Here is a 19048-nt window from a genome sequence, read left to right on the forward strand (position 1 = left end):
GTGTGTGTGTGTGTGTGTGTGTGTGTGTGTGTGTGTGTGTGTGTGTGTGATGGGGGACACTATTTGGGTGTTGCTTGGAAAGAATCCATTGTGACAAAATGAAGGTATCTTCTAAAAGGGAAAAAATACTTCACAATTTTCGATTAGCATTCAGGCTTGCTAAAAAAAATCTTTACAAGGTACCTTGGTAGGAACTAGGGAAAAAAATATGGCTATAAGTTTTTAGAACTGACTGTCTCCAATTTAGGTACAGTAATTAATCAGTAGATAATTTCAGTTCAACAAATATGGAACTGAATTGTCACAACAGTCTCCTTTTCCTTATTTAAGAGAATACTTCAAGTCATTTTTAGCAGCTGTGTGTTCCTGTCATTAGGATTTAACTGTGCTACATGTAAAACTACTTATGAAGACAGTCTAATGCCCTGAAGTAGACAATAATGTTAAAACATATCTGTATTTAAAGTATATATGAGTGAAATGTTACATAATAAAGATGAATATTCCAGTGCCCCTGCAACTTGGAAACATTTTTTCCAGCTCATTTGAATCTTGAAATTTTGTCTAATTGTATTTATTGACTCCTCAAAAATTGTGTGGTCCCAAGAAACAGCCCATTTGATCAATGACATTGACTCAATCATCAATGAAATACAGCAAATAAAAAGCATAAATGTGGAGGAACCAAATTTTTTCTGTCTCCCCAGTCTCTGTCTCTCCCCATGTTGAAATGTCCTTTCTACTCTTCTATGGCCTTTCTTTTACTCTGCTAGCAGTTTCTGTAAGCAGAGCTTTTGTGTGATACAGTATCAAAAGCTTTATAGAAAAAAATGGATTAATTATGTTCACTGCTTCTCCTTTGTTTATCCTTTCTATACTTGCAGAATTTAAGCAGACCAAGGGAAATGCATGTCTAATCACGAATGCAGACTATTCTTCCATGCATTTCTATGCATTTCTTATTGTAACTGTTTAAAGGGTCTTCCCTGCTGATCAAAAAAACAAAACAAAACAAAAACAAAAAACAATTTCCTGAGATTAGTTTCCTCAAACACATCTTGTGTATTTCTATTATTTGTAAACTTGAACCAAAATTGCATCCTCCCATTATAACTTGTTGTGTTACGTGAAAAGTTTATATATTGATATGCACATTTTCTTCAGAGCCATTTAATTTTTTGTTAATTATCAAATATCAGACATAATCTCTTGTCTTACATGAACACCGAAATAGAAATACTTCTGTCAATGAGCACCTATATTTCCTGTCTACCTGTCTGTATTTCTGAAAGGGAATAAACCACTTTTCATACTGATAGTCCTAAGAGAATCAGAAACTCAGGGCTTGTAAATTTGGAAACAAGCAAAAGAATTCTAGTGTCTGCAACAAATGATGTGTATGTGTGTGTGTTTTGGGGGGGGTGATTTAACACTCTCTGTTTCCAACCAAGAAATAGAATTGCATTCAGCTAAGCCTGTGCAAGAATAAACTTTGGATAAAAACTGGTTTGGTATGATTTGATGATATAAGAAAGTTGCATCTGTAATTGAAACAGATTAACAATGAAATAACACTAGTTTGATGACAAGAAGAAGGTACCAATTTATACACCTAATTTCATTGAATAGATAACTGAGTACCTGAATGAGAATCATTTAGACAACACTGTGCACAGAACGTCAATAGCCCAACCTTTACCCAAAGACTTCCAATGAGGGAGAATCCATCACCTCTCAAGGCAACTTATTCTACTTTTTGGATCATTCTGGTCAGTAAGTTTTCTTACAATGAACTGAAACCTGCCACTCTCCATAGCCCTCCCATAGAATCTAGTTCTATCCATCCTCTGGAAATAAGTAGTCCTGAAAATATTTGAAGACAATTATCCTATTCTATCCTAAACCTTCTTTTCTTTAGGTTAAACATGCCCAGTTCCTTCAACTGATACTTGGACAGGAGCTTAAGGTTCATCTCTATTCTTTTTTGCCCTCATTTGAGGGCACATTGAGCTTATCAATGTCCATAATAGAACACAGTGCCCCAAACCCTATATATGTTCTAATGAGGACAGAGAGAAAAGGGACTGTCATCCTTGATCTGTCTACTGTGTCTCTCTTAATAAAGCCCAAGATATTGGGTTTTTTATTTGCTATATCACACTGGTGATTCACATTGAGCTTGCAAATTTCTCCCAGTCTGTTTTGCTCAAATAGATAGTGAGCCCACCTTGAATCTATGAAGTTGACTTCATAACCATATGTAAGACTTTTCATTTATTAAACTACAGCTTATTTGCCCTAGTCCGATTTCCCAGCCAGTTAATATATTTAGGGATCTCAACTTTGTCATTCAGTGTATGATCTATACTCAGAATTGTGTCTGATGAAATTGCAGTAAGTATTTCATCTATGCATTTATCCAAGTCATTGATAAAAGTGGTAAACAGCATAAGGCCAAGGACAAATCCCTGGAGCACTCTTATAGAGACCTTCCAAATTGATATCAGCGAATTAATAGTTACTTTTTTGGCCTAAAAGGGCCAGGGTCTCCCATTGCATCCTGGGTCATCTCCAGTCATACTGATGAATATCTGGCCACTGACCCAGATGACTCTGAAGGAGAAAATGAGGCTGGTGAGCTGCCTTATTCAAATCAAAGTCAACTGCAAGTCATGTCATCTTCCTGATGTCCTGGTCCTCTTCAAAACTGAAGGACAAACGTAACAACAACATCCTACTTTTTTGGATACAATCATTCTCAGAATTCTAAGTTTATCTAACTGAAATGAATGAATAGGTACTTGTTAGATCTAGTTATTCACCAAACTCTGAATTTACCAAACCATATTAAGAACAGAAAATTAACAACATATTTGAGTACCTTTTCCTTCCTCATTTAGGTTATCATAAGCATGCTGGTAGCCTTCTTAAAAAAAACTAAATTTGAATAATTGAAAAAAGAATTAAAGTGATAAAATATTATCTGTTCAATTCAGTGACTTTCTTCTGTAATTTCTTTAATTGATAAAGTCCCAACTGAGTATATGGTAAGAGAAGTCTGTTCATATAAAATGCTTTTCCACTTTTATTTTTTCCATAGAATACTCCCAGACACTCTGTCCATACATAAATGTACATATGTAAACACCAAAATGTGACTGGACTGGCAACTTAAGCGCTGCTGATTAGAGAACACCTCAGGTGCAGTCAGGGCATACGGTTGCATCCCAGGAACACATTAATCAACACATTCAAGGAATGCATTAATCAACACTGTGGCATAGTCTGGCATGCTCCATTGTTTAATTGTAACACACTAAAGAATACACGAAGCATGTATCTGAATGAGAATTTCTATAACATTACTGGTGGAAAAAAAAGTCTTCTCAGGGTTTTATGTACCATATCCTACTCACCCTTTTCAAAAGACATTGTTCTCTCTCATAACCCTAATAGTCTGATTTTGTTTTCTGAATCATTCAACCAATAACTACCTTTATAGCTACATTGTTTATCAAAAGTAGAAACATTCTTTAGCAGTATGAATACTTAACTTCTTTTTCCGTTTGCCTTCAGAAACTAAAGGCATGATTTAACTCCACAGTTGCATGTGATGGCTACCTTTGACACTGCCTTTAAGAATTAAAGATTCACTTCAACCTCCTGCTCTTTCCAGGGTTTCATTTGTTCAGTCCCCAGATAAACCTAACTGTCAGAATCTAATCTTTTCAATGAGCAGCCATGGATGAAATGTCCAGATGTCAGGAGGGGAGATGACAAGACACCCACATAGCACATATGCCTACTTTTAGGCATAAACTAAATGTTTATACCTATTGGTGGCTATGAAGAATCTTGAGTCTACATAGGCACTTAGGTTTATGTATGTATGCTTGTCTTACTAGGTTATAAATACTCAAAGGGTTTAGGGAGGGAAGTGAGAAGAGGATAAGAATTTAGCACCTACTATGTTCCAAGTACTGTTCCAAGTGCTTTTCCAATTATTATCTCATTTGATCCTCACAACAACCCTTTGAGGTAGGAGCTATTTTTATCCCTAATTTATAGTTGAGGTGACAGGCAAACAGAGGTTAAGTGACTTGCCCAGGGTCATACAATTAGTAAGTGTCTGAGGCTGGATTTGAACTGAGGTCTTCCTGACTCTAGGCCCAGTACTCTATCTATCTAATCCAATTAAGTAAATGTTGTTTGTGCTTAATAAAGATTTAGTTTTGAAAACGTAGATATATCCTATGCTTTTGGGGCATCCATTCAAGGCAGTATGTCCTAATGGAGAAAGAGCTGGCATCATAGCCAGGAAGACCTAGGGCGAAGCCCTTCCTCTGACCAACAGTGGCTGTGTCATCCTGGCAAGTCACTTAATCATCCGGGGCTCTAAGAAATTCTCTCAGTTTATAAGTTGAACAGAAGGTGCTGACTGGCATTGGTAGAGTTTCCTCACTTGAGAGTTCCCTGTACCAATGAAATCATGTGTCCAGCACCCATCCTTAATACTGATATAACAGATCATTAGAAATTATTCAGATTATTATTAATTATTACAGATTATTGACAGATTATACTTCTAAATGATATTAAAATTAGAGGCATCTATAACTTCTTTTAATAAGTAATTCACATAAAAAGCAATAATTTTGATACAGAACATCATGAAGGACTAATTTGCTAGCAAGATGTTCTCTACTGACCTCAGAAAACTTTCAAAAAGTATAAGTAAAAATGCAACATTGATAACATGTCAGTAGAGTGACATTAGTAGAATCCAAGTTCCTTGAGAGAATGAACTATCTCACTTTTCAGTTTGTATTTCCTTGTCTAGCACAGAGTTTGATACACAGCAGACAATTAATAAATCTCTAATGATGATTGATCAGCCACAGTAAATGAAAGGACAACCATTTAGATATTTTCAAAGATCTTAAGCACTAACAACCAACCATCATTTACAAATACATTTACTTATATAAGTCTCCCTTCTCCCTTCCAATCACCCCCAAATCAATTTTTAAGCATGCATTTTCTTTCTAAAACATAGTCAGGGGAAAGAGATGGGAATTGTGCAAGAAAATTGATTGCTGCTGCCATTATAGGTATAATTTCCTTTCTGACTGAACCTCTCTGATGGGTTGTTTAGAATAGATGAAAAGTGTTGAAGAGTGAATTCTTAAGCAATATTTAGCATTACAGAGACATTCATATCTCATGAATTACCCTTAAAAGTCCTTCAAGGGGCAGCTGCAGCTGATGACAACAAAAGTCTGCCAGTCTGGGGGGACATATGTGTATGTGAAATAATGTTTACATGGAGGGGATGGGCCATGAATTATGTGAATAAATACAATATATTATATATCATAAGCTTTTTTAGGGGAGATACTTTGTTTTATTCATCTTTGTTCACCCTAAAATCTTGGAATGTACAATGATCATAAATATAAATGTACAAGGAATCTTAGAAGATATCTAGTATAATTTATTATTTCATGGTTGAGGAAACTGAAGCCCAATGTCAGAATGACTTGTTCCAAGTCATATAGATGACCAGTGGCAGAGAAGAAATTTTAACCCAAGTCCTTTGACTCCATGTCCAGTGTGATTTCCTTTGTATTTAATCAATATTGAATTAAACTGATCTGAATATCTCTTGAATGAAAGAATGAACACAAGAAATGGGGAATATGTTCTCATAGCTGGGTAGGGTTGAAGAGAGAATAAATTCATAAGTATTTTTAAAATATTGATTTACAGGGTGGCTAGGTGGTGCAGTGAATAGAGCACCGGCCCTGGAGTCAGGAGGACCTGAGTTCAAATCCGACCTTAGACATTTAACACAAAACTAGCCATGTGACCTTGGGCAAGTCACTTAACCCCAATTGCCCTATCTTCCCCTCTCCAAAAAGCAAAAATAAAAATATTGATTCAGGTTTTGTTTATTTCTTTTTAGTTGACTGATGCAAGTAATCTACAAATGACTGAGATGATAAAGACCCCAGTACTATTTTGTAGAAATTTAGAACCAAGTTTCAATGTGCATAAAGACATAATCATCATACATTATCATCTGGAGCCATGGCCAAAATGTTGATAAGTATTAGTGTAAATGATATCAGAGTGACATCTATCTGTGCAACTGTGAGCAAGTCTCTTCATGTGTCTGGGCCTCAGTTTCCTCCTCTGTAAACTAAAGGAGCTGGACTACATGATCTCTAAAGGTCTGTTCTTAGTACCGAATCCTATGACCATTCCTTTACGTTAAGATTCTTTAGCTTCAAACTTTTCTTATTGGATAACAAAATTGATTTAAGTCTTCATTGTTAGATTTAATCACACACCATTAACTCTCTTCATCATAATATATTGTTTCAATGCCTTGAATTTTAACAACAAAAAACAAAACATCACACCATGATAAAGGTTTGATTCTAATCAGTGAAACTTATTATTGATGAAGTATAAGCAAAACAAATTTTTACAATTATATTAATTTGTTACTTAGGGCATAATTTCTCTTCCCCTTTATTCATACATAATATTTACTTGGGAAAGAGAAAGTCATGCACATTTTTTACCTAAAAAGAAAAATGCCATTCCATTGCAATAAGTACCTCCAGCACAGAACTGATTTTTCTTTTTCAAAGATATTATATATATATTATATATTTATTTAAAATAAATAAACTAGTACTCTAAAATTAAATATAAATTTTAAAGGGTAGCATGGACATTATTTCTCTTCAGGGTAATGGACAAAGGAAATCCCTAATATCAAATTAAATTCAATTCAGAAAACATTTATGAAGTCCCTAAAATGTAATAGGGATAGAAAGATAGAAAAAAGATACAATCCCACCCTCAAGGAAACTACATCTGCCATGTCATTGGGGAATGAGGATAATATATAATATGTACACAAGTAAGAATAGTACAATGTAGGGAGTGATGGGGGCCAAGAGAGAGCCAAAGTGCTCTAAGAAAATTTGAGGAAGATGAGAACACTTTTATCTAGGATGATCAAGGAAGGCTTCACAGAGAAGGTGGCTTTTGATTTTAACAGGGAAGTAAGAAATGAGGATAGACTACATTCTACATATGGACATGACTATATGGAGGATCTGGGAGATAACTGGGAACCCAGTCTGGTTGGGATGTAGAGCGCTAAAATCCAAAATGAGGCTAGAGTCAGATTATGAATTAAGTTCAATGTCGGGTTAAGGAGATTGTATTTTAACCTAGAGACATGTTTTTTTAAAAAATCAGAATGTGACATGTCAATATCTAAGCTTTAGTAAGATTATGGTGCCATCTGTATGGCAGATATAGTTGAAAGGAAAAAAAAAACTAGAGGCAGGAAGACCATTCAGGAGGCTATTATTTAAAATTGCTACAGAATGTATAAACTATTTAGATTACCTTCCAAAATATACAAAACAACCACATAAATACAACTACAAACAACTGTTTACAGAAGTAAAGACAGACCTAAATAATTGGAAAAAAAAGTATTAATTACTCATAGGATAGATAAGCCAATATAATCAGGAGCCAATAAGGTAAACAGGAGGCAGTTGGTGAATAGTGAATAGAAGGCGAAAAATCAGGAAGACCTCAGTTCAAATCTGGATTCAGGCATTTACTAGTTATGTGACCCTGAGCAAGTCACTTAACCTCTATCTGACTCAGTTTCCTCAACTAAAAAAATGGGGATAATAGCACCTACCTCACAGGGTTGTTATGCAGATCAAATGAGATAATATTTGTAAAAGTGCTTAGCACAACACATGGCATCTAGGAGGTGCCATACAAATGCTTATTCTCTTCCTTCATAATAAAAATTACAATATTACCTAAATCTAAATATCTAAATACTATCTAAATCAGTCTACTTATTCAATGTCATACCAATCAAATAACTAAAAGATTACTTTATAGAATAAGAAGAAATTAAATCAAGAAAGTCAAGAAAAAATAAAAGGGAAATGGGATTGAAAGTGACCTAGCAGACCCAAAAATCAAACTAAACTTTTGCAGCTATTGTTGAGTCAGGTCCAACTCTTTATGACTTGATTTGGGCTTTTCTTGGCAGAGATACTAGAGTGGTTTGTCATATCCTTTTCCAGATCATTTTACAGAGGAGGACACAGGCAAACTAGGCTAAGTGACTTGCCCAGGATCATACAGCTACTAAGTGTCTGAGGCCAGATTTTAATTTAGGGAGATATGTCTTCCTGGCTCCAGGACTAGTACTCTATTCACTGGGCCACCCAGCTGTAGTAGTAATGTTAAAACAATTTGATGCTGGTAAAAAAAATAGATCAATCATTGGACTAGATTAGAGACAGAACATATAGAAATAATTTTATCTTGTAGTCTAATATTCAATAAATGCAAAGACACTAACTACTGGGGGGTAGGAGGGAGACAAAATAGATTTCTGTTCATTTAAAAAGAGAGAGAGACAAAGGTATTACATATGTGAAATGTTACACACACTTTCAGCTAAGGGCATGGTATTATAGCTTTATTTAACTGATTTACTTCATTATAAGAGAACTTTCAAGAAGTGGGAATGATCTGTAAATATTTGTAATATGAAAATAAAACATATCAATAAACTTTTTTTAAGTAATAGTCCAGTTAAGCTGTGAAGAGAATTTGAACAAAGAGTGGTAGCAAGATGAGCAGAAAGAAGGGGACAAATGCATGAAATGTGGTAGAGCAGAATTGATAGGACTTAGCAATGTACTGGATGTGAAGATGAAGATTATGGAAGAGTTAAAGATGTTTCCAAGCTTTTGAGGGTAGGTATCAGAGAGGAACATGAGTAGGAAAGCTAGAAGTAGGGACAGGTTTGGGGGAAATCAATGATTTAATAAACATTTATCAAATATCTGTTATGCACCAGGAATTTTTCTGGCACTTAAGATACAAAGGGGGGAAAAAGCAAACAGTTTCAGCCTTCTGTGATCTTGTATTCTATCTGGGGAGACAATATGTACCTTTGTAAGTATATTAAAAATAAATCCAAGGCAGTTTAGGGAGGCACTGGTAGCTTGGATGGGGGAGAATCAGATAAAGAATACTAAGGATTCTAGGATGTAAAAATAAGGGAGGAATGCATTCCAGGCAAGGAAGAAAGGCAGTAAAAAGTTTTGATTTGGGTATGAAGCATGTGAGATTCTAGAAGGGCAGTTATAGGGATATGTCCAGCAGGAATCTGGAGACAAGGGACTGAAATTCATGGAAGATTTGAGCTGGATATGGAAATTTGGAAGTCATAAATTAATATATGGAAGTGAATAAGCTTATCCAGGAAAGAATGCAGAAAGAGAAGAGAATCTAGGGCAGACTCTTAGAGAGGCAGGAAGCAAACAATTCAAGAAGGAGTCATCAAGAAGTAGGCATCGAGGCCCTTATGCTCACTTGCTGGCTATTACTGGAAATCTCACCACCATCACGCATCACTTTGGTGTATGGTTCTCTGGGGGTACAAACACAGTGCTATCAACAAAAGGAAAAAAAGGAGTCTGTGAGAGAGTAACTTTGTGTACTTCATAATTCTGACTGAAGCTGGCTCTACTCAGAAGTCTCACTACTATGATGACTGTGGGAAAAGCTACAGAAAACTCTGAGGAGTTAGCTACATAAAAACTCTCTAACTATCAAGTCGAAGGTCAAATCCCTGAATAGCCTGGGGATGTACTGAATAGGGGCACGCTTCAGAAATGCTGAGAATAGCAGCAAGTCACAACAAAGTCGGGTCATTGTATTGCAAGGGAAAGGCATGGAGAAGACACCCAATATTTAGTTTCGACCAGATTAAACCATTAACAGAAAGAAAAATGAGACATTTTAGTGACTCTGCTGGTGCCTAAAAGCCAAGAAGTTAATTCAGTAGCCTTAAAAAAAAGGCAAGCTAAAATGATCACAAAACTAGTGGGCATTCAAAAGGTGGAATTGTACTTTATTCCACTTGTTACTTCAGAAAAGAGGTTTTAAATCCCATGTCTCTTAAACAATAAGTTAAAGAGAAAATAAGATACTCAGGCCAGGGAAATTCCCTTAGAGACCAGAGAGGTAAGTGTCATCGAAAATGGGAAAGCATTCGCTCTAGGGCCCGTTCCTGCTATCTGTAAAGATACAATGAAATTCTTTATACTTGTCCCTCTTTGCTCCCCGAAAGTTTTTGTTTTGTTTTGTTTTGACTTTTCTCTATTAACTGTCATTTGTAAATCACCAGTAGGGTACTGCTCTCTTTTCACTACTCTGAAGTATCTCATAACATATTAACTTACAGTGGAGAGAACAGGAGAAGCTGCCCTATCTCATTCTAAGTGCTAGTGTGCCCTTTTAGAATAGGGTGAGGTTATTTTACATAATAACATAGGGAAATTGTTTTTGTCTCCCAGATAGTTCTATTTGAACTGGCTTACCCATCCCCTGCTCTAACAGATACTCCTTTTAATTACATTGCTTGGCTTTATAGATAGGTCTCACTTCATGCAGCAAGATGCTTTCTTGAAAAGTTGTATATAAAGCAGATGTAAGTCTGACAATCAAGTCATAGGTTCAAGACAAGAATCATAGGCTTAGAGTTGGAAGGAATCTTAAAGTTCATCTATGCTATCTTTGTCAACTGAAAATACATATTTCAACCCTCCAAAGATCTGTGATTTTATCAATGTGGGTCATTCTTTCCCCAGTACAAATGGTTAGCACTCCAAGCCTCAACAGATCATTTAAATGAATTGTTCTGGAAGGAAAAAAAAAAACATGACTTGGTGTTCAGCTTTCTGGTGGTGACCTTCTTTGACCAAGGCTAGTCCTTGGACCAGAATTATACTTTGACAAGGAGCCTGTAAAAACTATCACAGTTTGACAGCCTTCAAGAACTCAGGGTCATCTCCATGCAATGATAGGATAATGGAGTAGGACTTTAGAGGAAACAATGAAAATATTTTATCAGTTTTGCAATATGAATGTCTATCATGGATGAAAAAAGATAAATACCTATATTGTCTACTTCTCAGAGCAACATTACTGATTTCTTGGGCTTAATCAGTAGTTTCAGAACAGTTCTAAATTCTATCAGTTGAATAAATACCATCAAAACTGAGTAATTCATATGAAATCTCCCTTGATACTCAAAGGAAATTGTAAACCTATTTTGCTGTTTGACTCATTAACTTTTTAAAAAAAATCTACAAATTACCCCAAAAAAAGGTTTTCAGGAGAAAACAATATACACTAATAGTTTAACTATCTTAAGATCTTGAATGCTGTCCATTTTCTTAGTTCAAAGTTTGTGAGAAATTCCCTTAAGAGAGCTGGAGACATAAAAAGGTATAGGATGAAATGTCTGAACAATTACTCGCTCTCTCATAAATTCCATTAGGCAGACATCATTGTTGAAAAAAAAAAGGCTTTATGCAATTCTCTGTAGCATGTTCTAGATCTCCAAATAAGATTTTTTCCCCCCCATACTGGAAACAGATGACTATTGAGATGGCATTGAAGGCCTACCAATGCTATCTCTGTTTTAAAGCTGATAAAGCTGTACTTTAAAAGGGGGGAAGCAGAGAGCAAAAATAATAGCTAACTTTAAAAATTTTCCAAATAGACTTTAGAACTACCTGACCTCATTGTATGACTTGAGATAGCATGTAGACAGCAAAGATTTTTGATATGTATTTGGTGAAGAAAATGACAACACTTACAATTCTTTCCTCAGTCAAATGTGTGCTTATAAATTCAATCTCTAATTCTTAAAGAGGCATATTTGTTTACCCTTAGAGTTTCTGCTCTGAGTTCTGCTCTCTGTAAAAGTTTCACAGTTCATGATGTATTAAATCAATCTTAATAGGAAAAGATATGAAAGGCTGCCTTCTTTTCCCCTTGAGATTTAATCTACAATCCAATAAATAGCAAAAAATCAATGGTTTTGAGTCTATAGTCTTGTATACTCATTTTAAAGCTTTTAGATGTGAAAATATAAGTAAATATGGGTACAGAACACATCACATTAATAATAAATACAACCAAATTGTGGCACCTTATGGCATTATACCCTTCTTCCATTACTGCTTTTTTTTTAAAGAAGAAACAAATTCCTACCTTGTAAAATGGTCTTCTGGTGTAAGATGGTTTTTCTTTTACTCTTTTATGCCATAAGTCTCTTCAGCAGAGCCCTGTGAGTTGAGAAGTAGAGGATATAAATGTAAGCCAGACATTTACCAGTCAATCACATCTGTCAAGATGTTAACTTTGACTCGACTCCCTGATGGGAAACAGCAATTAGGGTTGTAGCCCTGGAAGCAAAGACAAACTGTGAATTAAATTTGCCAAAGCATATTTCTTTGAGTTAAATTAAATAAGACAGCTGAAAGGATATAAGAGCTGATTAGAACTGTGTTGCTATTATCTTCTCAAAAAGTCACCAGCCAAAGAAGTCCCTGCTAAAATTATCTTTTCAAGTTGGAAGTAGTAAAGTTTTAGGGTTTTGGCAATATTATCTCTAAAGTCAAGGGAAAACCTTTTTTTTTTCCGTGTGCTTCAGAATATATAAAAATGTTTCTCTATTGAATTTGTTAAAATTACCTAAGGTTTTAAAGACAGGGAAACACTTCTGCAAGTTCACATACTACAATGCAAATGGTAGCGTCATGGAAATTAGTGGATATCTATTATGAAATCTAAGCTAAATTTATAACAATGAAGATATTCTTCCTTTGGTATTTAATTCCTGCTGATAAACTAGAACCCTCTCTAAAGGAATATTGGTGAAATTCTGTAGGAAATAAAAGATTTATTTTCATCAGCATAGTCAAATATCCCACTGAGGGCAAAGAAAATGCTTTTCAGAGGTCCCCACAGTATCATCTCTTTTATACTCTTCCTCCTCTTTTTTTTTTTTTAAAGCAATTGGGGTTAAGTAACTTGCTCAAGGTTACACGGCCAGTTATTATTTCTGGGTGTGGTGCTGAGTATCTGAGCCCAGATTTGATCCAGGTCATCCTGACACTGGAGCCGGTGCTCTTACTCGCTGAGCCACCTGGCCACCTCCAAGCAATTGGAGTTAAGTAACTTTCTCAAGGTTACACGGCCAGGTGTTTCTGGGTGGGTGCTAAGTGTCTGAGCCCGGGATTCGATCTCCAGGTGCTCTCAACACTGGAGCCGGTGCTCTTACTCATTGTGCTACCTGGCCGCCCCCTCCTCCTCTTTTTTCAAACACTACCAAGTATGCATTATGTTAATGGTATTTCACCAAAAGGGAAACTGCAAATGTGCCACTCCATAGAGCTTGGAAGGACATGTATCTGAGCACAGATTTCAAATGGAGGCAAAGGGAGCTTCTTTCTTTTGATGTTTCAATAAACACATTTTTACAACTCATTTCAGGGCAAAAATTTCATAGGTAGCATATGGTCTAGTAAAGGAATGATTCCATAGCATCATTTGGAAAAATTGCTCATCCATGCCTGCTTGTGTTAATGACAAGGCTACAAATACACTTTTGACTTTTACTAGGTAAAATTAAATCTCCAGAGGGGCGGCCAGGTGGCTCAGCGAGTAAGAGAACTGGCCCCAGTGTCGGGATGACCTGGGGATCAAATCCGGGCTTAGATACTTAGCACCACACCCAGAAATAACTGGCCGTGTAACCTTGAGCAAGATACTTAACCCCAATTGCTTAAAAAAAATTAAATCTCTAGGCCTTTGTCTGAAATCATGAATGTTTCCAAAAGCTTTTCAGTGGTTAATCCATAGTACCTGCTCATACACAGTCCACTACAAGACTACCTATTCATAGTGATAAGTAATTATGTCAAACACTTCTTAGAGGAGAATTCTTTTTTTTTACTTTAATTTTGACCATTAGTCTTTCCTCAAATAAGCATGTTAATTGTTTTCCATTCCTCTGATACAGATTTCTTTCTTCTCAGCACAAAGGGAAAAATTCCCCCTGCCCATGCCCCAGCTTTAAAGCAAGGAATACTGGGCACCTGGGGCAAACTGAGTTGAGCAAGAGGGGCCGGGTATGGTTGAGCTAGACCAGTGACAAATGTCATGGAAGTTGAAGAGGCTGAAGAAAAGTCCAGAGTGTCTGAAGGGGGTAAGGATTTAGGCAGAGAAAAAGCCTACGAGCTATGAAGTGATAAAGCCACCTTTAAAAGAAGATGGGTGTTGAATATTGGTGACAGAAGAAGTTTCTGAAAATGGTAATGAAGAGCAAAGGATATGCTATCTACTGCTTCTGATCCTGTGCCTTAGGGAGTGTGAGAGGAAAAGTCAGCCTTGGAGAAGTTGTCAAGAAACATAGTCTCTTCAGTAAGCTAGATTTTAGTGGGCACTATAAGATGAAAAGAATGTGAGAGAAGAAAGATACAGGACGAAGGAGAGTTTTTTTTAATAGAGGTTTTCAGAAGGCATAATAAAAAGCAAGGCTAGAGGAATGCAGAACCAGGAAAGGCTAAGAAAGAGCTTACAAAGAAGGGGAATGAGGAACAGATGGCGTGTTCTATCTTACCACTGATTTTCCTCCTGAAAACTATCAGTAATCTGGAGTAGTCTGTGTGGCATGAGTCACCCCCCCCCCCCCCCCCCACCCCAGGTCAAGGAGAGCATTAGGGTTTTTCTGCCCCAATATAGAGGTGAGTGCAGGAGTGGGGCATGAAAGACACAGATACAGTGAAGTTAGGTAGCCGGTGACTTGGCAATGGGGGAAAAAAACAAGACCCCTGGGGAGATGAAGCATAAACCCCTCTTCCCATGTGTCAGTGCTTAGACCCATATGCTTATACTAGCCACAGCTCAGGGGTGGGGTGGGGAGGAGAATATTTCATTATTTTGCATCAACTTTCCACCTCCAATATCAAAATACGAATTTCATTGTCTTTGTGTCAGAATAGTGTTAGCTTTTCTATATAACAAGGCAAAACTAAAAACCAAAAGATCAATATGAGATCAAATTTGCTTTATATGTTCTTGTCACAAAAGATAAACAACATCAAGGTTTAAATATCCAACAAATCCAGTCATTCTGACTTTCAACATGTAAGTCAACCACAGTATGAAGGAACTCAATTGTCTTCAGTCATAATGTAATAAAATAAATCAACATTTTAAACAGTCAGACACTTGTCTTGTCCAATTAAAGAAGGAGAAAAGACTCCTTTAATGGGGAATTACTCACTGCCCACAATGTAATTTTAGGTGGAGAACTCTACCCACAATTGCATAACTCGATGTTAAGTACTGCTAGGTAACTAACCTCTCTTCTTTGAATGAGAATTAATGAAAAACAACACAACCAAAAGTTTTATGCTGCATAGCATTGTACACCAGAGAGATCAGCAATCAACCAGACATCTTTGAAATCCCAGTTATTCTATTCTATACAACCGAGAAGATATTCGGCATATTTCTTCCTCCTGTTTTGCTGACAGTGATTTCTGAAAAGTGCCCTTGTTATAGACCAAGCAAGGGCTAGTTTGTATAAAAATGCCAACATTTTACTCAAGTTTGACCCCTAGATCTAATTCCATTTCAATTTACTTGAGCTCAGAACTGTCCTGCTTTCAAGGCCAAGAAAATGAAAGTAGATTGAAAATAGTTTTCAAAATAACAAATGTTCAATAAATGAGAACAATTTTGTGATTTTATATTTACTATCAAGTAATTCTGTAAAATTCCACATTTACAAAGTTGTTCTGCTTTGAATGCTACTGTTACCTTTCATTACTTACAAATCTGTTTTCAAACTTGTTTTTTAATGTTGCCAAATCCTTAACCAACATCAATGCTGCATTAGCCCACAAAACTTTTCATTTTTCCCTGCATTTCCTGCTTGTGACACATTCTTTGGATTGAATTTGGGATCCATTCATAATGATGGCCTGGAGAGAAAGGGATGAATAAACAATTCTGTGGAAGTTGGCATTTATTTTTGGTTTCTTTGGTGCACGCAAATAAAATCACCCAATTGACTTCTGGTTTAGCTTAGCACCATAGAAAGCCAATCACATTCTGAAACCCAGTTACATCATTACCTGTGACATAAGTAACAAAATGAACTCCCAGGAAAGATAAGTATGGACGGGAAACAAACTAAAGTTTCCATGAGTCATTTTGCTTAATGCCTTAACACTAAGAAAGGACATAAAAAAGGGGAATGCTAACCAATCATTGCCCATACTCTGACTGGATTAGATTCAGTGGAGGTAGTGACTCAGACTTCTGGCACCAAACTTGACCTGTAAGAAGCCAGAGCTATTCATATGGCTCCTGACCAGATTGGGCACAATCAGGACACTTGGGAAGGGCTCCATTCCCGAAGGGCACTTCTTCAAAGCAGGGACAAAAGCTTAACAGTGATGTATTCAGAAAGTCAACTACTGAAGCTGTAAGCACGCACATCATGTCTTATCTAAACTTATTATCCTTTTATTGCCTAGCACAGTCCTAGGCACATAAGAGCTTCATAATTGACTATTGCACTGAGTTGATTATATTGACCTGTGCATTTACTTTATCCCTCCCCTTCCAAATCAGATATTCTGTGTTTCTGTGATTCTATGGTTTCTACCAATGTAAGAGGATTATTTTAAAAAAAAATCTAAGCACTGGAAGAGATTAGTTGAAAGATTCAAATTTCTGTTGGAAAATGCAATAGACTTGTTCTGCTTCATCCCAGAGAATTCACAATTCCACCTATCACCCCCGTGCCACAGGCAAAGGCAGGTCCCCAAATCTGGAATGTAGGATCTCATTACTTCCGATTCTTACAATACATGATTTCCTTTAAGGCTCAGCTCGTGTGCCATATCCTATGTTTTCCCTTATCTCCCTGTTCTGTTCCTCAAATTATCATGTTTATATTTAAATGCTTACATATAGTATCTCCTCCTCACAGTAGAATGTGACCTCCTTCTGTTCATATAGGGTTTTAAGGTTTGCAAAGCACGTTATATATGTGATCTCAATGGATCCTCACAATGGTCCTTGGGAGGTGGGTGGTATCATTATCATCCCCATTTTACACAGGAGAAAACTGAGTCTAGGAAAGATTTAATTAAGTGCTCAGCTGGTAAATATCTGAGGCAGGCCCTCCTCTAATCCACCGCACTGCCTAGTCCTCGAGCAATGCTTTTTTCTTCTGTCTTCTACTACACAAGAATCCCTTGCTCTCTTGACTTCCAGCACTTAGTAAACTTTAAAGTACTACACACGTATGGATCATTTCTGGGTAACTACCACCATTTTATTCTTTCCTGTAGGTGCCCTGAGAATTGCAGAAGAAAATTGGAAAATCAGGCATTTACTCACACACATTTTTACTATGTAACTTTTACGGGGTCTTTGCTGCTGTGTAATCACATCTCCACTCAATCCATTTTGACTCTTCCCAGCAGACTACTTCAAACAGTTTTCTCTTTCTTCAAGTCCCTAACCATACCTCTATAACCCACATACAGAGAAGTTTTAAGCTTTTACTTCACTGATATGGCTGAAGCTATATTATGCTGAGCTCTTTCAACTCCCCTGTTGGTTCTCCAATCAATCAATCAATCCATCAATTAGCCCTATTAAATACTTACTGTGTACCAAACACCAGGCCAGACACTGGGCAAAAGTGAAATAGTCCTCAAGGGGCTCACATTCTAAGTGGGGGAGAAAACAAGTCAAATATACACACCTATAGATTTAAAAAAATATATAGGGTAATTTTCTTGTGAGGGAGGACCAGAAGGTGGAGTGGGATGGGATTAGGAAAGGTTTCCTATAGAAGATAGTACCCCGAGCTAAGCCTTGAAAGCAAGTAGGAATTCTAGGACATAGAGTCAATGAAAGAATTCATTCTATGGATGGAGAGCTTTGCAAAGACATAGAGATGGAAGACAGAATATCCCATGGGAAGTAAAGCTACAAAGCTAGTTTGGCAGAACCATTGAGTAGATGAAGGAGAATAAGGGTGGAAAGGTAGGCTGAAGCCTGCTCCTCACCAACTCCTTTCCTCTCTGGTCACAGAAGAAGAGATGTCTTTATCCTCACCAAAGCTAAGGCCTCTACTTGTACTCATCTAACAATGCTCTCTTGCCTCCTCCAGAGCTTTACTCCACATGCAACTTCATCCTTTCTCTCTGAACTGGTTACTTCCTATCTACGTATCAACATGCCTTAATTCTCGTGACTTCCTTCTGTGGATTATTTCCAGTGTGCCCTTCCTGGTTTGAACGTTGTTTCCCCTATTACATTGTGAGTTGCTTGAGAGTCTTTTGCCTTTCTTTGTATACCTAGCACTTAGTATAATGTCCGGCACTTAGTTGTTGCTTAATAAGTGTTTATTGACTGACTGAATCCTAAAAATCTATTCCTTGACAATTTTCACCCTTGTTATTAACTTGACTCCTTACCACTTTCTGCTGAAGTCCTTGTAATTGGACTTCTACTCTGATTATTTTGCCGAATCTTCACATTCCAAGAACACCTATGGCATCCTAATCATCACATTTAATAGCTCCTTTTTTAAATAGATCTTTCATCTTCTACCTTTTCTATAATTTTTGATACTCTTAAACATGCCTTTCTAATAGATACTCCCTTCCCTCCTCCCTGGGCTCCTATTCTCCTGGTTCTTTCTAATTTCTTTCTGCCTACACTGGCTTCTCATTCTTTTTCTGATTCCTTGTGGTAGGCATTTCCCAAGTTTTAGTCCTTGGCCCTCTTCCCTCCTTAAGAAAGGGGGCAAGAAAATAATCTGATAAAACCTTGCCCTGTGATGATCTCATTTGCTCCTATAGCTTTAACCACCATGTCTTTGAGGGTGACTCAAACTATATCTTCAGTTCTCACTTCTCTCCTGGGTTTTGCATCCACATTTGCCAATGCATGAAACAAGGATGGTACCTCACTCTAACTTTTCATCTGTCCGCTAGCTCATGCAAGCTTCTGCAAACTAGATGTGCTTGATATTTTTAAATTTAAATTGACCTGTGCACTAATCTTATACTTCTCATTCCTGTATCCAGCA

General features: G+C 36.8%; 1 protein-coding gene across 9 annotated transcripts in view; it reads right to left on the reverse strand.

The window, feature by feature from the left end:
• The window catches only part of NRCAM (neuronal cell adhesion molecule), a 319224-nt gene that overhangs the window by 137431 nt on the left and 162745 nt on the right, over nucleotides 1–19048 (reverse strand). For all 9 annotated transcript variants that reach the window (XM_069107011.1, XM_069107012.1, XM_069107014.1 and 6 more), the window contains one exon: nucleotides 12133–12206. The gene's annotated coding sequence lies outside the window, so the exon portion shown is untranslated. The remainder of the gene's footprint in view (nucleotides 1–12132; nucleotides 12207–19048) is intronic.

The sequence above is a fragment of the Petaurus breviceps genome, unplaced genomic scaffold, assembly GCF_028583685.1.
Source record: "Petaurus breviceps papuanus isolate PSGF00001 unplaced genomic scaffold, PetGlider_PUasm1.0 84, whole genome shotgun sequence".
Taxonomy (NCBI): domain Eukaryota; kingdom Metazoa; phylum Chordata; class Mammalia; order Diprotodontia; family Petauridae; genus Petaurus; species Petaurus breviceps.